At 46.6% G+C, this 22,577-nt stretch overlaps 1 pseudogene; it reads right to left on the reverse strand.

Moving 5' to 3' along the window:
- Positions 1 to 8,582: 8,582 nt before the first annotated feature.
- Positions 8,583 to 9,661, reverse strand: LOC136747242 (uncharacterized; annotated as a pseudogene).
- Between the last annotated feature and the right edge of the window lie 12,916 nt (positions 9,662 to 22,577).

Raw genomic sequence — 22,577 nt, forward strand, 5'->3', positions numbered from 1 at the left:
AACATGAAGATGATTATGAACATGATTATGAAGATGATTATGAGCACTGGATAGGGCAATAAGCGCACTGGCTACCGCCCACTAGCTCTGATTGACAGAGTTCAATGTTTTGTCGAAAAAAAAAATCCAAGAGACGCTACGAAATGTAGAAGCGCACTGAGAAATGTGAATAGCAAAGAGACAAACGGGAAATAAAAATATACATGTTGAAACTAATGAATGTATAAATACATTTTGAAATCTTGGGCCATCAACAGCCTTTGGGTGGCAAACGTCTCTTTATCAAGAACAGGTCCCTTTCCTGTTCTATAAAACGTGACGTCTGTGCAGGTTTGTCCTCTTCGCTGGACTCGTAAGGAACGTAAGCTCTGTGTCTGTGTTTGTAATAAACATTCAAACTGCGTATTTCAGCTGGCTGGCTCACTTCATAATGTTGTTCACCACCGTTTTTGCTACACATCGTTTCTGTCTTGTGTGTGTTTATTTATTATTGATAGCTAATCCCGATTCTGTCCCGTCCGCACACCGGAGGTCCGGCTGCGCTTTCAGTTTTCAGTTTCGTACACAAGAAGAGCTTTTTAAAAATAATAGTCGTGTTTATATAGTGCTATATATATTCTTTGTCCACAGGGCTTTTTCCTCTTTCCAGGAGCGCTAGCAGCGGCAGTAAAATCCGTATGTCGTAAGAGATCTCGCCCGCGTGAGGTGCTCCTCTGCCGGCTTGCGTCCGCACTACAGCCTGCGGCTTCGGTCCGTGCATGCGTGCTTCGGTTTTAGATCCCGCTACGGCTGGTGGTCTACTACCGTCGGCCCCCACGGACCCCGGACTCCGCGTCACCCGGTGTCCCCGGAAACCCTGGCACACACGGTGTGGTTAAGCCTACGGGCCTACGCGGCGCTTGTATCCAGCACCTGGTGCTTGGTATACACAGTGTTCAGTCCGGCAACAGCAAGGTTCCGTGTGGTTGGTGTCACAGCGCCCCCATGTATATAAACGTTGCCAGGTGGAGACGCACTTACAGCGGCAAGCCCGCTAGGCGCTCCACTTGTTGCAGAGGCGTTCCAGTTGTTGTGTGCCCCCGGTGCAAACACTGATCGGTGCCTCTGCTGCACGATTCCCTGTGCACGCGCGTGTGTGCTCGGTGATGAGCTCCTCTCACCCCCGCCACTGTGCCGCTTGCGGCCACCGCACCTTGCCCGCCTGGAGTGGGGAAGTCTTATGCCCCGTCTGTCTGGGCAACGACAACGGCGCGATTTGTCCGCGGCTTCCGGGTCCACTATGGCACGCTCAGAGGTCTGCCATCTTACCGGGCGCCACCGCACTCTCCTCCTCCAGGATAGTAGTGCTGGGGACAGCCGCGCCTCCTGCGCTGGTGTCCCCACCTACTCCCGCTGCTGCGCCGGCTGTCGCGCCGGCTGTCGCGCCGGCTGTCGCGCCGGCTGTCGCTCCCGCACCTGCCACAGCAGCTGCCCCCCCTGCGACAGCCGTGCTGCCCCTGCCTGACGTGCCCGCGGTGCACGCCGCCACGGCCACGTGTGCACGCGAATGACAAGGAAGAGTGGTGGAGCGATGCCCCCGGGCTCCCTCCCCCTCTTCTGAGTCTTCGCTGGCCTCCTCCCTGCCGCGCAGTCGGTGAAGGAGGTCAGGCTCAGCGGACAGAGAGCGCAATGAGGCCATCCTTGCTCTCAACAGCAGGATGGACCAAATCTGCGCTCTCCTGGCCGCGCAGGCAGCGCAAGCAACGCAAGCAGTGCAACAGGTGTCGCCCCCCCCACACCATGACGCTCCGCCGCCTGCTCACACTGCACCAGTGGAGACTGAGGGGAGTCTGTCTGCCCCATCCCAGGAGGAGGGCAGCAGATGGGCCACCTGGGAGGAGGACCGCCTGTCTCTGGGTCCTCATGAGGACTCAGAGCTCGAGGCGGAGCTCATGGAGGAGGAGCTGGTCGCTTCCACCCCTCCTCCTCCGTTGAGCGTGGACGGCCCTCCTGCTCCCACGGGACAGGATAGGGAGTTCTGGGCAGTCATCCAGAGGGCTGTGGAGTCTCTTCAGCTCCCCTGGCCCTCTGATCCTGCCCCGCCGCTCTCCAGGTTCGAGAGGGGTCAGCACACGCAGCGGCCCACACGGGCCCTCCCGCTGCTGCCTGACCTCCTCGATGAGATGAGGGCCACCTGGGACCATCGGGCTACAGCCCCCGCCCTAGCCATGAGAGGGGAGACTTATGCCAGGACCCAGGGAGCGGCAGAAGCGGGCTTGGTGGATTTTCCCCACGTAAATTCCACCATTGCCGCGCTCGTCTCCCTACCTCCGCTGTCCACGGAGCCACACCACCTGGCCTGCCCTAACAGGCAGTGTCGCATCATGGAGACGCTGCTCCGGGGGGCGTATGAGGCTTGAGCCCAAGCGGCTCGCCTCCAAAATACGGAAAGCCTGCTGGCCTTGTACTTGGCTCAGCTGGCAGAGCCCTCTGAGCAACATGGCGCATCACCCACCCCACCCCCTATCTCGGAGATAGCGGCGGCGGCAGTTCAGCTGGTCACGGTGATTCACCAGGGAGCAAGGGCGACAAGGTGACCCTTGGCAGACATTGTGGCGGCATGCCGCCAGCTTTGGCTGTCGCAGGCCTCATGGACACCCCTATCTCGCCGGGCTTAAATTTTTGCCCCTCTGTGGAGGAGATGCTATCGCACACTCTTCAGGAGAGGGAGCAGTCCCTGCAGCTGGCCCGAGTGTACCCAGTGGCACCTCAGGTTCAGCAACGCAGGCCGCCTGCGGACCACAGTCCACAGTACAGGTCACAGCCCCGCCCACCTGCCGATCTCCGCCAGCGGCTCACTGGCAGGCAGGCGCCCCCCCAGGCACACGGCAGCTCGTGGTAGGAGGGGACCCGGCCCGACCCCACCTCCTCCACCACCCGAGCCCCACCCCTGAGGCGTTCCAGCAGCCTCTGGCCCACCCTTACACCCCCCAGCAACTCTCCAATTGGCAACTCTGCACCCCAGACTCTTGGGTGCTCCAAATTATATTAGTTGGCTACTCCCTGCAATTTCAGACATGTCCACCCCCCTTCCAGGGCGTGGTGTGGACGCGAGTGAGGGACCCGTTCCAGTGTGCGGCGCTTCACATCAAAATCGCAGAGGGTCCACATCCTCAATTATCTAGACGACTGACTGGTTTGTTCTCACTCGGGGGAGCAGGTTCGGATACACACGGACCTGATTTTAGGCCGCCTCTCCGAATTGGGCCTTCAGGTCAATCGAGAGAAGAGCCAGGATGACTGCGCCTCGATTCTGTTGCCATGCTCGCCACGCTGGCGCCAGAGAGAGTTACCTCAATACACACGTGTCTCTCCCTCTTCCGACTGAGAGCTCGTGTCAGGGTGTCCCTTTGCCAGAGGCTGCTGGGCCTCCTAGTGGCTGCATCACAGACCCTCCCCCTCGGCCTCCTCCAGTTGAGGCCGTTGCAGTGGTGGTTCAGGTCTCTCAGGATGCACCCTCGGCGCGATCGAGCATGCCGAGTCACAATCACTCCGGCATGCTGGAAGGCGCTCAGTTGGTGGCGGAGCCCCCACAATTTGACCCTCGGTGTGCCCCTGGGGCCAGTTTACCACCGAGCAGTCATGACGACAGACGCCTCCAAGCAGGGTTGGGGAGCAGTCTGCGATGGACGTGGAGTCCGAGGCAGGTGGACGGAGCCCGCACAGGCCCTCCATATCAACGTCCTGGAGTTACAAGCATTATTCCTTGGACTGTCCTGCGGGACAGACATGTGCTGGTCCAGACAGGCAACACAGTGGTGGTTGCCTATATCAGCAGGTAAGGAGGTCTCCGGTCACACAGACTGTACTGTCTAGCACGCCGTCTGCTTCTGTGGGCGCAGCCACGGTTCCACTCCGTCAGAGCAGTTCACCTCCCAGGCCTATCCAACACAGCGGCAGACCTCCTCTCTTGGGGAGGCCCCCCGGTCTCGGAATGGCGCCTCCACCCGCTTGTGGTACAACAACTGTGGAGCCTGTTCGGCAGGGACCTCTTTGTGGACCTCTTTGCCTCGGCAGAGTCCACACACTGCCCACTATGGTTCTCCGTCCAAGTGGTCCTGGAGAAGGTCAGGAGAGAACGAGCGACAGTTCTGCTGATAGCCCCACGGTGGCCTCGCAGATTCTGGTTCATGGACCTGATCGCCCTCCTCCACGGAGAGCCTTGGCAGCTCCCAGTGAGAGCGGACTTGTTGTCCCAGGTGCAGGGCACGCTTTGGCACCCCAATCCGGGCCTCCTCCAGCTCTGGGCCTGGCCCCTGACCGGGAGCAATTGATTGCCTGGGGTCTGTCGGATGCGGTAGTTGCCTCTATTCAGTCGGCGAGAGCTCCCTCTATGAGGTCGCAGTATTCCTACTGCTGGCGGACATTTAGCACCTGGTGCCAAGACGGCGGTCAAGACCCAATTAATTGCCCCATCGGGGTCATATTGCAATTTCTACAAGAGCTGTTGGACCAGGGCAAGTCCCCGTCTACGATCAAAGTGTATCTGGCAGCCATCTCCAAATGTCATGTTCAGATTGATGGCGAGCCTCCTGGGTCTCATTTTCTGACTGTGCAGTTCCTAAAGGGAGCTCGACGGCTACGGCCTCCTCGAACCCTTTCACTGCCCGCATGGCGCCTTGATTTAGTGCTGGACGCACTTTCCCAAGCCCCATTTGAGCCACTGAACTCAGCTGAGCTGAAGCTGGTGTCACTTAAGACTATTTTTGCTGGCAATCACCTCTGCAAAACGCATAAGAGAGTTACACGCCCTGTCCGTACACCCATCGTGTGTCCGTTTTGCGGGAGATGGCTCCAGGGTCACGCTACGGCCTAACCCTGCGTTCCTCCCAAAAGTGCTGTCTCCATTTAATGTCAACAGGCCTATTGAGTTGATGGCTTTTCATCCTCCTCCCTTCGCTTCAGAGCAAGAGAGTCGGCTTCACCTGCTCTGCCCTGTGCGGGCCCTCAGGTGCTATTTGGAACGCACTAAGGACATTCGGCACTCAGACCAACTGTTTGTGTCTTATGGAGCGCGGACACAGGGCCAGGTGCTTTCAAAGCAGCGCCTCTCGCATTGGATTGTGGACACCATTACCATGGCCTACGAGTCTACCGGGACCCCGGTGCCTGATCACCTGGTGGCCCACTCGACTCGAGGTGTTGCCACATCGTGGACCCTTTTTCAAGGTGCCTCCTTGGCAGACATTTGTGCGGCTGCAGCTTGGACCTCGCCGCTTACATTTGTCTGGTTCTACATGTTGGATGTGACGGGACCGGTCCCTTCCATTGGGTGCAGTCGAGCCCCAGTAGCCTGCAGGCTCTGGCTCCTGCCTTTCCTCTCCCAGTCTGCCCCTGTAAGTGCATCCTGAGGGAGCTAGTGAACCGTGTCTTTCCCTTCCACCGGTCTATGCCTTCCAGTCGAGCACCCACTCGAGCTGCTCCTGGATTTACAGACAGCCCTGTCGATGTGTTCCCGGGCCTTGTCATGCGGCCTACAGGCATGTTGCCTACGAGGCTGCCCTGTATATAGTTCGTTCATTATAATTGTGTTGCGGTGGTGCATGCGTTTGGCCTGTACCCCGCTCTGGTCAGCAGGTTTGTGGCCAGCTCTGGCTGTATTACACCATAGAGCAGGGGACCACATAGTTAATTTATTCACACGGTAGAGCTGTAGTTGCCCTGCGTTAGCTGCGCTATTCGACAGGTGTCAACTGCTCCTGTGTCAGCTCCTGCACCCCGTGATGTATATATGTGTATATATGTATTATGTGTTAAACAGCAGGACTGTGGCTCCATTCTAAAATTGTAGAATGGAGTTCACTGCCGCTGTCCCCAGCTGATGATGCTTGAGTTTCGCTGCCTCGCTGTATACATAGTTCATTGGTCAGCAGGTCTGTGGCCCGCTCTGGCTGTGTGCCATAGAGCCACTGCTGCTCTCCTCAGTAGTAAGTACGTGAGCAGGCTCTCGTGTTCTGCTGTGTATATAGTTCCTTTGTTAACACAGTAGAGCTAATGTTGCCCTGCGTTAGCCGGTCTAACCAGCAGGCGTCAACTGCTCCTGTGTTCCATGGGCGGCACATGAGTTCATTTCTGCGCCCCGTGGTGTATATAGTTCGTTTGTACGAAATCTAATTGTCAGCACAATGGAGCTCTTCCTCTCTGTACTGTTTAGTTGAGTTGGATGCTCTTGTGCTGCGAGCTGACAGCATGAAGGTCTTGCTGTCATGCGATATGTATGTATTGTACATTGTTCAGCTCGGCTACTCTGTTGACTAGCCAGCTATGTATTATATTGTATTTTTCTCATTGGGTCTGTGGCCCTGCTCCTATTGGATCAGGGGTCCACTGCCATGATATTGCGTGGAGGCTGCACAAGTGCTTGATTGCCCGCGCCAGACATTGTGCAAGTAGATTCGGCCTCGCTCCTAGCTGCACTAGTAGAGCAGCCGGCCTTGCTCTTGTAAGCGGAGGGCGTAAGAGTTAACCTCTGTAGCCCCACTTTGTATATGCTGATTGCAGGCAGTTCCTGGTAGAGCGTGACTACGGTCCTCGATCCTGGATGGCTCAGGTGTGGCCCTATGGGGCCCCTGAGGTTACTGTCTGGAGTTGTGTTGCCGAGGTTCCCTGGCGGTGCACCTCGGGGCAGGCTCCCTTATCAGCTCGCTGCCTCCTCCCTTGCGACGGTTTTGTTATACAGTAACCCCTCCCCCTTGGGCAGTGCTTCCGACTTTAAAGATAACGAAAGGTTACGTATGCAACCCCGGTTATCTGAAAAAGGAAGCACTGCCCAAGGGTTGCAAGGTCATGCGGGAGCTCCCGGCAAAAGAGGACGAACCTGCGCAGACATCACGTTTTATAGAACAGGAAATGGGAAGGGACTTGTTCTGAGTGACGAGCACAGGGGCCAATGGCAGCTTTGATAGAGTGACGTTTCGATCGGGTTCCCACGGAAGTCCCCAGAAACCCCTCCCCCTTGGGCAGTGCTTCCTTTTTCAGATAACCGGGGTTGCATACGCAACCTATCGTTTTCGTGTGTATTTTAGGGAGCACTAAGTAACCGGCTTCCTGGGATCTCAATGGCCGACCTGGAGTGTATTCAATAAGATCTTTTAAGTAGGGAGGTGCCAGTCCCTTTAGTGCTTTAAATGTTAATAAGAGCACTTTAAAGTCTATCCTGTAGCGCACGGGCAGCCAGTGAAGAGAAGCCAGTACTGGAGTGATGTGTTCATGTTTTTTTGTTTTAGTTAGAATTCTTGCAGCAGCATTTTGGACTAACTGAAGTGCAGTAATAGCTCTGTTTGTGCTGCCTGACAGAATGGCATTACAGTAATCCAATCTAGATGTAACAAATGAGTGTATCAGTTTCTCAGTGTCATGTAATGAGAGGAATTGTCTCAGTCTAGCAATGTTTCTAAGCTGGAGGAAAGAAGATCTAGACATATTCTGAATGTGTGATTCAAAGGATAGATTATGATCACAGATGACACCCAGGTTTCGTGCCATCTCCTTAGGGGAGAAATGAAAGTTATCATTACTCAGTTTTGTCAGTGCATGATGAACAGTTAGATTTTTGTCTCCTACAATTAGGACTTCTGTTTTGTCAGAGTTTTTTTTCATTCATATGTTAAACTCAGACAGAGAGATGATTAGTTTTTCTAGGTCTATGGTATTGTTAGGATTTACTGACAAATATAATTGTGTGTCGTCTGCGTAACTGTGAAAGTTAATATTATGTCGTGTAATGATATCACCTAAAGGGAGCATGTACAATGAAAAAAATATAGGTCCGAGGACTAAGCCCTGTGGGACGTTTGAGTCGTTCTTGTTAATTTGTACATATTGGACTCTGTTTGGCAGATATGATTTAAACCATGACAAAACATTGTGAGGCAGGCCAACAAGGTTTTCTAAGCAGTGTATCAAGATTTTGTGGTTGATTGTGTCAAAAGCCGCACTTCAGACTAATAAAAAAATAACACTGGCGTGCCCTAAGTCAGAGGACTGAAACACGTTGTTTAATACTTTTAACAGGGCTGTTTCTGTACTATGGCCAGATTGAAATTTTTCATAAAGATGATTATCAGTTAAAAAAGCTTGCAGTTGGTTTGCATCTACTTTCTCTAGAACCTCAGAAAGGAAGGGAAGGTTTGAGATAGGTCGATAGTGTTTAAGTTGGTTAGGGTCGGCACTGGATTTCTTAAGTGGTTTAATTACAGCTATTTTAAACGATTCGGGAACAGATCCTGAGGATAAAGAGACATTAATAATATTGTGTATTATGTGAATAATTAATGGCAGAGATTGTTTTAATAGTTTAGTGGGTATAGGGTCTAGTGCACAGGTTGTAATTTTAAATTTAGTCATTAAGGAGACCAATTCCTGGTGATTTACTGCATTAAACGAGTCCAAGGTAGGCAGGGGCTGTGAAGGACTGCATGCGTTGGCTATAGTATTTGTGTATGTTTCCAGTTCTATCTGTTTTCCAATGCCGTTAACTTTGCTATTGAAATGATCCATGAAGTCATTTCAGGTGATATTGGGGGGGATTACCTCTGAAGGCTTTACCTGCTGATTAGTAAGTGACGCTATTGTATTAAAAAGAAAACGCGGGTTATTCTTATGCGTCTCTATTAAATTAGAGTAGTAGGCAGACCTAGCAGAGGACAGGGCCTGCTTGTATCTTTTTATACTGTCATTCCATGCCATGTGAAGACCTGTAGTTTTGTTGCTTTCCATTTACGCTCATATCTACAGCATTCTGTTTTAAGTGAGCGAGTGTGTTCATTAAACCATGGTGAGTGTTTCATTTGATTAATTTGTCATGTCCTTAATGGAGCTATTATATCTAAAGCAGTGATTAGTGTATTGTTGAAATTATTTAATAATTCATCTACAGATCCTGTTTTGATAATGCTAACATTTGGCAACAGAGTAGTACATTTATGAATAGCAGTAGGATTTAGGCAATGAGTTTCTGTGTTCCTCTCCTGAGTGTCTGATTCTACTCTAGGCAGCTCAAATGTAATAATGCAGCGGTCAGAAATCTTCTGGTTCTGGGGTGATATTATTAGGTTGTGAATCTCTACCCCACGGGTAATAACTAGATCTAGTGTGTGATTGTGACAATGTGTGGGTCCTGACACATGCTGAGTGAAGCCTACAGACTTCATAGGGACATGAAACAGTGACAGTGAGGTGGTCGTCTTTAATGTCAATACATATGTGAAAGTCCCCCAAAATAATGAGTTTATCATAGTGTATGGCTAAGTCAGATAAGAGATTGCTAAATTTGATAATAAAAAAGGAATAGGTGCCAGATGGCCTATAAACAGATATAAGCTGAAGAGGTGCATTAAGCCAAATTTCTACCTGGTGAATTTCAAAAGATGTGAAGCTGTCTAATGGCTTAGTAGACAGGTGCAGATCTGTGCGGTCGATGGTGGCTAGGCCCCCCCCACGGCCTGCTGTACGGGCCTTCTGGCAGTAAGAGAAGTCAATAGGGGAGGCTTCTACTAATGTCGTGTCGTCTGGTCTTAACCAGGTCTCAGTCAAGGTGAGCACATCTATGTGTGTGTCAGTCATTTATTAAGGCTGCTTTGCTAGGTAGTGAGCGGATGTTTAAGACTGAATGCTTATACATGGGAGAAGTAGTGTGAGCAGGTAATTTCTGTTTTAACTTTTATTAGATTGTTAAAGCAAGGGCCCCGAGAGGAAGGAATACATCCAAGCCTATGAAAAATTACTGTTTTAATAGGATAACTATTCATTTTGTTTGTATAAGATTTAATTTCACGACTATGTACTTTATTGGATGCCCCCAGGCAGGGATCTAGGATCGGGGTCAGGCTGTGTTGGGAGTTACAGACAGACTGCAGTGTAGGACTGCAAGCCTGCAGCCTGTCTGGTGCTCTGAAGAGTCACGTTTTCAAACAACTAGCTATATTATCAGATAACATTCGGGCTCCAGTTGGGAGTCAGTATATCAGGTGGTATCTTGACAGTGTACATCATCGGTCCCAGCCAAGACTTAATGGTTCCTTGAATCCATTTCACATTACTGTTGTAGTTCCGTGCCAAGACTGCTTGTCCTTCCTGGAATTCCCTGACGTGGGTGGAGTGACGCCATTTTCCCTGGTCAGTCTGTCTGTCGATAACTTGTCATCTAAGGTCAGGTTTTAAAAGATCCAGGTGAGATTTCAAGTTTCTTCCGAAGAACAAGCTTGATGGGGTCTCATTTGTTGTTGAATGTACAGAGTTCCGGTATGCTAATAAGAGGTTGGAAAGCATGAACTGTAGGTTTCCATTCTGTGTGGACATTTCTCGTGGAGCCTGCTTCAGTGTTTGAACTAAGCTTTTTTGCCAATCCATTGGTAGCGGGATGGTAAGGCGCAGATGTAACATGCTTTATTCAAGTTTTCTTAATAAAATTTTTAATTTCTTCTGAAACAAATTGCAGACCATTGTCTCTCACAATCTGATCAGCAATACCAGTTTGGGCAAACAGGTCTCGTAGGACATCTATGGTTTAGTTAGCTATGGTTGTTGACATTTAAAATTTCTGTCCACTTTGAATAACTATCAACTACCACCAAAAATGTGGTTCCTTGAAATGGTCCTGCAAAGTCCATGTGAATCTGCTGCCAGGGGAGCGTTGGCCAGTCCCAAGGGTGAAGTGGAGCCAAGCCAGGCATGGACTGCACATGTTGACATCCCAGACAGTCTTTTGCCAAGTTCTCAATTTGCTCATCAAGGTCCAGCCACCACATATATCCTCTAGTCATGGCTTTCATTTTCACTAAGCCAAGGTGCCTGGTGTGCAGCTCTTGTAGCACTTGTGTGTGTAACTTGGTTGGAACAATCACTCTAGTTCCCCATATGAGGCAGCCTTGGTGTATGGCAAGCTGTTCTTTCCTGGTGTAGAAGGGTGACAAGCTTATTTTCTGTTGTGGTTTCCATCCCTTCATGGTGGCATCATATACTTCAGCCAAGACTGCATCTTTTGTGGTTTCATTCGTTAGCATTGTACATGTAACAGGAAGCTTTTCAACTTGAGACTTGTTGAACGTGTCAACTGCTCGAGGGTTGTTCAGGCTGCTTTGCTTGTTTAAGCTCCAAGGGCAAGCGTGACAGTCCATCAGCATTTGTGTGATGATCAGTGCCCTTGTATAGCACATCATAATTATGAGCCCCTAAAAACAAGGTCCAGCACTGAATGCAGGCAGCAGCCAATTCAGGAATGCCTTTCTTAGGACTGAAAATGGATGTCAGAGGTTAAAAGTGTGAATTTCCTTCCATACAGTTATTGCCTAAATTTCTTGACTCCCCACACTAAACTTAGAGCTTCTCTGTTAATTTGTGCATAGTTCCGTTCTGCGGCAGATAATGATCTAGAAGCAAATGCAATGGGGCGTTCGCAACCGTCTGGCATTGCATGGGATATCACTGCTCCAATGCCATATGGTGAGACATCACAAGCAAGACGAATATCCAGTGTTGGGTTGTAGTGTGTTAGGACCCGTTCTGAAGTCAATGCCTTCTTTGCTTCTTGGAATGGTCTCTCACACTGTTTAGTTCAGTGCCACTCTTTCCCTTTTTGTAGCAACTTGTTCAATGGATGGAGTTGTGTAGACAAATTAGGCAAAAACCTATGATAGTAATTGACAAGTCCAAGGAAAGACCTAAGCTGAAATACATTGGTTGGCTGTGGTGCATTTAACACCGCTGCAACCTTGTCTGGGGATTTATGAAGGCCCTCTGCATCAACTATGTGTCTGTCCACAGTAAAACACTGGATTTTTAAAGAATTCATATTTGCTGTGGTTAGCTCTTAGGCCAAATTCTTTCAGTTTCTGAAACACTGTTTGAAGGTTCTTCAGATGTTCTTCATCAGTTGCTCAAATTACAATTGTTGTCCAGGTAGCATCTGCATCCAGGAATGCCCTGGAGTACTTGGTCCATAGCACGCTGCCTTAAGGCTGGAGCTGAGGCCACGCCAAAAAACAGTCGTATTGTATTGTAAGAGCCCTTTTTGTGTGTTGATGATGAGGAATTTTTTTGATTCTTCCTACACTTCCATCTGGAGGTATGCTTGGGCTAAGCCTAGCTTGCTAAATTGTTTCCCACCTGACAGTGACAGAAAAATGTCTTCAATGTGAGGCAGTGGATACTGCTCAGGTTGTAGCACTGGGTTGATTGTGACCTTGAAGTCTCCACAAATTCTGACTGTGCCATTTTTCGTCATCACTGGCACAATTGGAGTTGCCCATTCACTACAACTGACTTTTGTCAGAATTCCCATGTCTTCCAGGCATGCAAGCTCTTTGTCCACTTTATCTCTGATGGCATATGGTACCTGGCGTGCTTTGTGGAAATGAGGTTTTGCATCTGGATCTACCACAATTTTAGCTTTAATATCCTTAAGTCCCAATGCCCTCTTTGAAAACAGGTGCCGCCTCAGCCAATAGCTTCTCTAGTTCCAGCTTTGACTCTCTATTTGCAGAGCTAGGCTGCAAAGTTTTAACTGAGTGCCAATGTAGACGAATTTTGCTGAGCCATTCACGGCCAAACAATGGTGGTCCTCCTTTTCTGCAATTACATTTCTGGTCTTCATATTGAAAAAGCACTTTTGACAGCCTAAGTGGGGCAATCTTCTCTCCTGTATATGTTTCTAGGAGAATGGAGGTTTTCTGGAGTTTGAGTCCCTTGAAACATTTGTTAAACTGCTCCATAGAAATAACAGACACAGCAGAACCTGTGTCAAGTTCCATTTTGAGTAGTCGCCCTTCTATAGACGGTGTAATCCACATGGCTTCCCCGTCAGTATTAGCTAAGTAAGCAACATCCAAGCAGCTAATCCTCACATCATCCAAGTCATCATCAGTATAGTTAGAGTCTTCTTGAATTGCATGTAGCTGTTTATTTAGTTTCCCTGTGTAGTTCTGGGCAAACTTGTCGAACCGCTCGACAAATGATTTGGATATGCCCTGTTTTCCCACACTGCCTGCATACCTCATTTCAGAAATGGCAAATCCCTGTGGTATGTCCTGTCCTGTTTTTCCACAACAATAGCAATTGTTAGTTACTGCTGGTTTGAATTTACTTTTTGGTGTAATATACAATTTGTGTGCTGCTACTTCTGTGCGGTGTGTTGCTTGAAGCTCAAGAATGTCACGTGCTGCAGTTTCCATCGATACAGTGATTTCAACTGCCCTTTTAAAGGTTAGATCTGCTTCTGTTAGCAGACGCTTTTGAATGGCTTCTTTCCTAATGCCACATACCATGCGATCTCTCAATGAATCTGGTAATACATCACTAAACTGGTAATACATCACCGAACTCTGCTAGTTTCTTTAACTCTGTAACATATGTTGATATGGACTCCCTCTTGTTGGTTTCTTTTATGAAATCTAAACCATTCTGCAATTACCAAAGGTTTAGGTGCAAAATGATCACCAAGAATGTGTACTAACTCTGTATAGGTTTTAGTAGCAGGCTTATCTGGAGCTGTGAGGCTGCGTAGTAAACTAAGTTTTGCCTGCCATTAAACTCAGTAGTGCTTTCTTTTCATCAGTAACATCATTTACTGCAAAATACTGTTCTAACCTTTTTGTGTATGATGTCCAGTCTTCCACTCCACTGTCAAATGTGTCTATTTTACTGATATAATTTGCCTTTTTTTTTTTTTTAAGGTTAACTCCGTTCACGTCTTGCAGCTGGTGCGCTATTTCTTTGTTTTAGTCCAATGCAAACAAGTACATCCGTAATTGTAACTTTCACTTGTGAATAGCGTTTCAGTTAACAATCCTTTAATCCACTTCTTCTTGTTCAAAAAGTAGAACAAAAATCCACTCTTCGGTTTTCTTATTTTGTTTTAACATTTGGTTCACTTAACACACATCCCATCCTCGTCGCCAGTTGGTTGTGTTTCGTATACAACAAAATGAAGACACTGGAAATCAAGGTAAGGTTAAGGCTATCTTTATAAAGATGCCTTCCATACAAAAGTCTTTGTAACACTGAACCGTTATACACTTGTACAGTCTCGACAATGTAACATAACCATAGAAATTTAACTCTTTCTATTCTAGTGCTCTGCAACTGAACTAAATACACTAATCTAATTGTGTTATTGCCATTTTTATGCATTTCATGTGTTACACGCTTTACAGTTTTTCCCAATTGTTAATATATGTTTGCTGAATCTTTGGCTCATTTTCCCAAAAACTCTAAACACAAAACACAAAACCACAAACACAAAATGCGAAACTCTACAAATCTCTAGCAAAAGCAAACACTGCATTCAAAACTGTTTTATCTCTTTCCCAAATGTTTTTTGCATCAAAATGATACACACACACATCATATGAATAGATCTGTCTACCAACCAACAACACACTGATGTGCTCAACACAAAACACTACTATGAATATCCCATCAGAAGGTTTATGCCTTTTACATTTTCAGTGTTACACTGTAGCCGGTTGTAAAAGATTGCCACAGTGACAGTGACAAACACACACAAATGCAATACAGTAACAAAAACATTGTCATTTATTTCCAAAATGCAGTATTTTTGAACACTTGTGTTTTGTATGTAACACTTTCCATACCCAACAGGAGAAAACCATGAAAAACATTCAGTAAGGTAAAGGGTTTTGTGTACAAAAAAAATGAAAGGGGCTCACTCTTTCAAAACTCTTAAACACAAAAGGGCAAAAACAATGTAAAATAAAAGAAATTAGGCTGCATCCCGCCTCCTGTTTTGGTCTGGCCACAGCACCTCATCTACATCACAAGTGATGTTCTCCCTGGCTAAACAGCGGGGAAAGAATCTTCTGGAGTGACGGATCCAGACGCCAAAAGCCCCCACATCAACTTCACCACATGTATCCTCCATTGCCTGGAGAAGATGCATGCGTGCGAGGGGATGGCGGTCATACACCTTCCATCTCCATGCCGAAAAAAACTCTTCAATTGGGTTTAGGAATGGGGAATATGGTGGGAGGTATAGAACAATAAATTGTTGGTGGTCGATGACCAGAGCAGCCCGGTGGAAACTCACGTTGTCCCAGATGACAACATACCTGGGCTACTCTGGTCCATCCCTCTGCTCAGCTGGAATGAAGATACCATGTAGTGTGTCCAGGACTGTGATGAGAATGGCGGTGTTGTAAGGATCAAGACTGGTATGGTGATGGAGGTCGCCTGCGCACATGGAGATATTCCCTCCACGCTGTCCAGGGACATTCACAATGGCACGGTGGCCAATAATGGTCCATCCCTGTCCCCGTCTTTTGACTAGGTTGAAGCCAGCCTCATCAATGTAAATATAAACGTGCTGAATTGCAGTGGCATCCAGCTCCAAGACTCTCTGAAACTATGTAAAATAAACCTAGAGCAGTCAATATAGTGAGGCACAATACACTGGATTACAGTACTGTAATGTGTCTATACAGTGCTGATATGATAGTAAATTCACAGTATAGTACTTACTTGCACATATTCATAGCACTGTTCTTTAACCCTCTCTGAGTTTCGCTCAAATGACACCCTGTAGACCTGTTTCATCCGGATTCGGTTGCTCTGTAATACACGGTCCAATGTAGACAAGCCCACCTGGTGAATGTTATTGAATATTGTCTTGTCAGCAATTATGTGGTTCCGGATTTCTTGTAGTCTAATGGAATGGTATTATTTGCCACCACCATGTTCACAATAGCAGTCTCCTGTTCTGGTGTGAACAGCCTGTGTCTTCCACCATGGCCTGGCCATCTCTCAGTTCTGCAGAAGATCCACAAATATGATATGATTGGTTACAGTATGCTAAAATAATCTATTTTCTTTCATAATGAAATTACATTACTGTAACATTGGCTAACAATCACTGAGTAACATAGGCCTACTGATATGAGGGACTGCAGTATACTACAGCATACATTCATAAAGAGCACAGTGTAGATGGTAGGTAACCTACCAGTTCTCATTTCTGAATGTACGGATGATAGATGCAACCGTGTAGCAGCTCAGGTTGGGGTGATCTTTCTGCACAGCCTCCCTCATACTCAATCCATGGTTGAGCACATGGTCAACCAATGTGGCCCTGATGTCATCTGAGGCAACTAAGTGAACAATTCAGCAACTAGTGTTTACACCTGTGAAGAGTGGGTGTTGCCAACTGATGTATAGTGCTTGGCATTGTGATTGGCGTTGCTTTCCAAAGGGACTACAGAGGTTTTAATTTTGAATGTTGTGCCTAATGTAGAGAACTATGTGTAGTGTTTTGCAAAAAGTGTCACATAGAATTGGAAACTGAGTGTAAAGCAGGAATTGTTCTTGCAATTTTGCAGACTTGGTTTAGGGATTTGGTACATGAGTTTCAGGTTTTGGTGATTGCGTTTCATGTTCCAATTTTAGTGTGTAAACAATTTGGAACAACTGTAATAAATAAATAATAACATACTTAAAGTCATGAAGCTTTCCAATGGCAGCCTCCTTGTTTCTGATTGGGCACGCCAAAACATCAATCTCTTCAAAAGAAATCATATTGACCGCCAACTTGCCAATCCCCTGACCTAAATCATAGGCCTACCCTAAAGACAAAATGAGAATACTAGTAACATAACAAATCATATTTCATATTCAAGTATGCTTTTACATTTTTATACAAACTCATTCAGTTGATTATTTTGTGATAAATACTGCAAAATGTGCATTTACACATGCCTTTTAGAAAATAAATTAGAACAGACATAAATATAGTATAGATAAATATATTAGATATAAAATGCAAAGTTGCCCAAACTTATGGATTTAATTCTGATATAAATTATATTGATTTTGAATAGATTATATAGCATCATGTTATAATACTACTTAACAAAATATATTAATATTTTCAAACATTGCTGTGAACATTTGCTAGTTTAGCCACAGTCAGTTTGGGGCAGAGAGAGGTTATTGTGGTTATCTTCTTCTTATGTTCTCCCTTTTAATTCTTATCTACTCTGAGGTATGCCACCAAGGAATTTGTGGACATATTCTCTGGTGGCCCTATTCTTCGCCATATCTCCTCTGTTGTAACTGTGTATCTTTGTGTGCGTGGGGGAGGGGTATATAAGAATAAGAACATACAAAATTCAGTTCACTGTATTGAGATACTGACATCAAAAATACTTTAAACATCACAAAGTCAGATTCAATATAACATTCATTGTCCAATTTTATTTAATTACCTCTTCTTTCTCTTGTTAAACGATAAAGGAAGATGACTCTCGACTTCAGCAAACACTGGAAGTTCAGGTGTTTGATAACCTGGTAATTGTTCTGACACAGGTCAGGTCAGGTCAGGTTGCTGGAGGCATAAGAGCATTCCTGTGGCAGTGACGTACTAGTCTCATCCTGTGAAAAAGGCTTTCTCACTAAATAAACAAACAAAAATAAAATTATAACTGCTTAACATTTACATTTTAAATATTGACTGAAGTGTACTTTCTTTGTTTTTTGGGAGTCATTTCTGAGGTAACAATGTTTTGGACAAAAGTAAGTCATAAATATCTCAAAATAGGTCACATCTACTCACCATTATATACCAGCCTGCCACGCAGATCTACACCACTATATACCAGCCTACCAGGCACATTTACACCACTATACTGTATACCAGCCTGCCAGGCAGATTGACACCATTATATACCAGCCTGCCAGACACATCTAACCACCACTATGTACCAGCCTGCCAGGCAGATCAACACCATTATATACCAGCCTGCCAGGCACATCTAACCACCACTATATACCAGCCTGCCAGGCAGATCGACACCATTATATACCAGCCTACCAGGCATCAGGATATGTTATTAAGCAGAGTGACCCCCTTATAAACAAATATAGTATTTCATATTGTATAGCTACCAACAACATTGTTTTATTAATAACAGTTTTCAAACTTCACTATCAAGCAAGGGTTCAGAAACACGAGACAGACAATGTTAAACAATCCAATGCTCTTTATTGCTTACACACCGCCTTTAGAAAGGCAGGAATTGGCAGTAGAAAGAACTGACTAAGACGAAAGGTGGGGAGGGCTGTTTCCAGCCCAGATGAGACCACTCGGCTGGGGGGGGGGGTAAACAGAACATAAGACAGTGGGAGGACACAGGGGAACAAAATGCAACACACAAACAAACATCTCCAAACCCCAAACACCCCACACTGTCCACTCCAATGTCCAGCGGGCTGTTCCCCAGCAGCCCTTACGCACGGTGCACATACTAATGAGCCTGGGTGGCTCCGGCCCCCTGGTGGCCGTTACAGTATATTCATAGTATCATATTAATTTTAGTTGATATTTAAGGTTGTACTTTTAAGAGCAAATCGAATATTTATCTTGTAAGCAGTCCCAATAAAGGTACATGATAAGGCAAAATTAATATAAAATATTTGAAGGGCAAAAGATAGAGTTGGAAAAAGTAACATGTTGAGAGATGGATTATAAATGTTTGAATAAGGAATTAATGAATCTATAAGAGACCAACCCCTGCATACTTAAGTAAACCAACCACTATGAAATATAATTTTTGAAAGAGACTATTAATTTTAGGGCAAAATGGTTCAAAGTCTATATTTTTGGAAAATGAAATCAGCTCATGATTTAAGTTGTACTGTGCTGCTGCAATTAGTCTTGGCGCGGTTTCCAATTTGAAAATGCAGTATTGAAAGAAAAACAATAAATACTGTTTATTAAGATTGAGTATTTTACAATTACAATAAAAAAACATGCAAATATTAATACTTATGATTAAAATTGTTTAAAATTCAATTCTAACATTCATTTTAAAATTCATTTCCAAGATTCTAAAATTCATTTTAAATTCTTCAAATCTCAACAAAAACAAAAACAAGATCAAAACAAATAAACCAGTGCACTTAAACCAATCACTTAAACCAAGGGGCTTCCTCCACAGAGGAGACAATGTTCGTATTCTTGGCAGTATTTTCCTCTCTGTCCACCACTTTTCTCTTTTTAGTGCCCACCTTTACCCAACTCCCCCCTCCAGATGTTTCCCCATTCTCTTGGGTAGTTCCTTTGGGGTAGGGGGAGGTTCTGGAGCCAGGGCAAATACTCTTCTATAGAAACTGAAGCACTCTTCTAGCAGATCGTGATTAGCAAAGCTTACCTCAAAGATGTCTTTTTCTTTATGCGGCAGCTTATCCAGACAGTTTAGGTCTTTAGGAGCAAAGCCCATACCTTTTTGCAGTACCTCCCTGCTGAACTGGGGGTGGTGGTCTCAACATCCACTGGTCTCCTCCGCCTTCCCTGGTAAACTGCACCACATGGATGCAGAGGCAGCAACGGGTATGAAACTCCATCGCCGCTTAGCTGTCTCCAGGGGGGCGGGTGAAGTACAGACAGAGTAGTTTCGGGACTGGTTGGCCTCCTCTGCTTCCAGCCTCTCCCCGCAGATCCTGGTCAGGGAGAGGCAAGATAAAAGCAGAGAATAAACAAAAAAGTAAACACAAGAACAGAAAACTAGAGGCAGGTGGGGCTGTCCCTGGCCTGATCGAGATGATGGAAGTTCGGTGTTCCGAGTGGAGGCCCACTCTGTTGGTTGGGGTTGCTAGGCCGGTCCAGCCTAATCCACACACCAAGGCCTGGTCCTTGCCTAGTCTCCTGCTGGTGGTGGAGGTTCCAATGGGCTGGTGTCGGCGAAGAGGTCTGACGGGCGTCACTGCTCCAGTGGGCTGCACTCCTCCCGCTGAGGCCTGGTCCTGGTCTCCCAGGGGGCACTGCCTCCCTGAAGCCTGGTCGCCGATCAAGGTCCACCCCGCTATTTGGTCCCACTGGTACAGGCAGGTATAGGTCCTCGGCTGCTCCCCTCAAGTGGTGAAGTGAAACCCGAGTCCAAGAAAAAACTAAAAAGTCATTGATACCTTGTAACTTGTACCTTATCTGCTTAACAGGCAGCACTGCCTGCCAGTCACCGTTCAAGGCTAATTTGTCCCCTGAGCGTTCCCTTCGCTTGCAGGGTGGAAGTACTATGGTAGCCATCGGGGTGTCCCAATACCTTAGGGAATGAGTGAAGGGGGCCTTAAGTGTTTTGTGCCCTTCAATGCTCCCTTCAGCAGAGTGTACAAAAGAGTACACTTATGTGGAAGTGTTTAAGTGCTGAAGTCCCAGAACTTTGCGTTAAAGGCAGAGACAAGTCAACTGGGAAAATATGGCAGCGGCGGGTATGGCAAGCCGTTGTGACATTTAATCCATAATTGTTGATATCAAGAATACAATTGTTGATATCAAGAATTCAATTTTTGATTAAAAAATCTATTTCTGATATTCAGAATTCAATTTCTGATATCCAAAATAAATTTCTGATACCAAGAATGATCTGGTATTTTGGATATCAGAAATTGTATTTTGGATATCAGAAATTGAATTCTTGATATCAAAAAGGCATACTAAATAGCATCTGGTTCTATTTATATGCCAGGTGGACTTGCCCCGATCTCTGGATTGAGAGCCTCTGAGTATGATGTAGAGATATGGCTGAGGAGACACTGTGAGATCCTTTCAGAGAGTAAGAGAGTCAATGATGAGCATGGGTTTTGGACCGGTGCTCTTCAGTAGCAGGTACGTCTGCAGGTGGAAGTGGCCTCCATCGGCAGAGTATGCCACCTGCCGAGCACCGTAGCTTTAGGTGCAAACAGGGGGCTTGTCTTCTACCATGGCATGCCCAAGCTTTGCAGGAACTGTGGGGCCCTGGGTCATTTAGCCGCAGCCTGCACTGTTATTAAGTGCAAGGTCTGCGGCGGGGAACATCTGACCAGGGCCTGTAAGCAGGAGAGGGCCTGCAACCTGTGCGGTGGGGGAGGGCACCTTTTTAGGAATTGTCCCTCCTCCTATGCAAATAGGGTGCGGGCCCTCAGGGGGTGTGGAGAGGAAGAAAAGAAAATTGAGGCTCCTGCAAAGGTGATACCCCAAATCGTGGGTAGATAGGAAACAGTCCTCAGGAGTCTGATAGGCTCCGTCTCTGACTACGGGTCGGAAGCGGAGGCGGAGGGTGAAGGGAAGTGGACAGTTGTGGTGGGGGAAAGGAGAAGGGCAGAGAGGAGGAGAGTGAGTTAGGGGGGTGTGATGAGCAAGCGGATTAATTCTGCTAGCTCTCCCCCCCCTGTCAGCTCCTCCCCTGCAGCCGAGACCCCTCCCTTTATACGCCTCTCTCCGAGTCTGAAGCAGAGAGTTGTGGGCCTTCTCCACTTCCCCCCAGTGGAAAGGCTGTGGGCAGCCCAGTAGAGGACTGGCCCTCTCACAGTAATATCCCTCCTGCTCCATTCCCTAAACTCTCTCAGGGGAGGGGACTAAAAGAAGTCTGCCCTCCCGGTGGTAGTGTGAGAGCCACAGGTTCTCAGGAGAGGAGAATCAGGAAGACCTTCGGGCCGCAATGATGGAGTCACTGGCGCTGGGGGTGGAGGCCTGTGGCGGCAGACCGCCGCAAAAGGAGAGACCGGTCCCATCTAATGGGATCTATCCAGTTGTCTTCTTGGTCGCTTGGGCTTCCTAGAGGATCATGCGGTGAGGCAAATGGTTGAAGTCATGGGTGCGAGCGCTAAGTTAGGGAGAAGAGAGAAGTGGGGAAGAGGAAGGGTTCTTTACATGATTGTAATGAAGGTAATTGCCCTCACTGCCATTATGGCCCTAATTATTATATCTATAAACGTGAGGTGCATTGCTGTTGGGGTAAAATTGCCCCCTATGTACTGTATATAGAAACATATGCAGATAGAAACAATTTCTGCTGCCGTGGAAATTCTTTGGTTAACGAACCAAAATGATCTATTAACACGTTCTTATTAGTACAGTGTGCCCTTGGTACCAGCGCTTCCATGTCTGGACTAATTACAAAGAAAACCTTATGAAATTTTGTTTACCATGATTTGTACCGCGTACAATCAGGTGAGTAGTCTCTTAATTGCCTTTGTGCTGAAATAAGATACTGGATCTTGCGCGTAACTGTTGGTGTATCGAAGTACGATAGTATATCTTGAGTGTAACAGTTGAGACTTGATGCAGGAGAAAACAAAGTGTCTAAAGTCATCCTTTGGAGGATCCACCATCCTGCACTGACGGCGCTGGGTTATCCTAGTCCAGGGAACTCGAAGGGTTCACTTCTCCGTGAAGTGTTTGTACTTCAACAAATGTTACAATTAGGTGAACAGATTCTAAATGCTTTAGTGCGTAACCAAGAGCTGCTGAATAATTATATCCAAAACATGATGGACTAGAGGGCTGTACTTTGAAAATATTGTGCTGTGCTGATTGTGTGGCATCTGAAGCAGGAAATCTTTGTGTTTGTAAGTATATCACTTTTTTTGTTTCTCTTTATGTTTTGAGACTGTTATGATTGGAATTGAATAAGCAGAACCTGAGAATCGGTGGGAATGATTAATGGTACTACAAGACAGGATTTTTACATGTGTAATGAAAACAGAAGTCTGACTAGATAGAAAGATAGAAAAATAAGATTGTAAGAGTAAATGAAAGACTAGAAGCTAAGTGTCTA

The sequence above is a fragment of the Amia ocellicauda genome, chromosome 3 (assembly GCF_036373705.1).
Source record: "Amia ocellicauda isolate fAmiCal2 chromosome 3, fAmiCal2.hap1, whole genome shotgun sequence".
In the NCBI taxonomy this organism is placed as follows: Eukaryota; Metazoa; Chordata; class Actinopteri; order Amiiformes; family Amiidae; genus Amia; species Amia ocellicauda.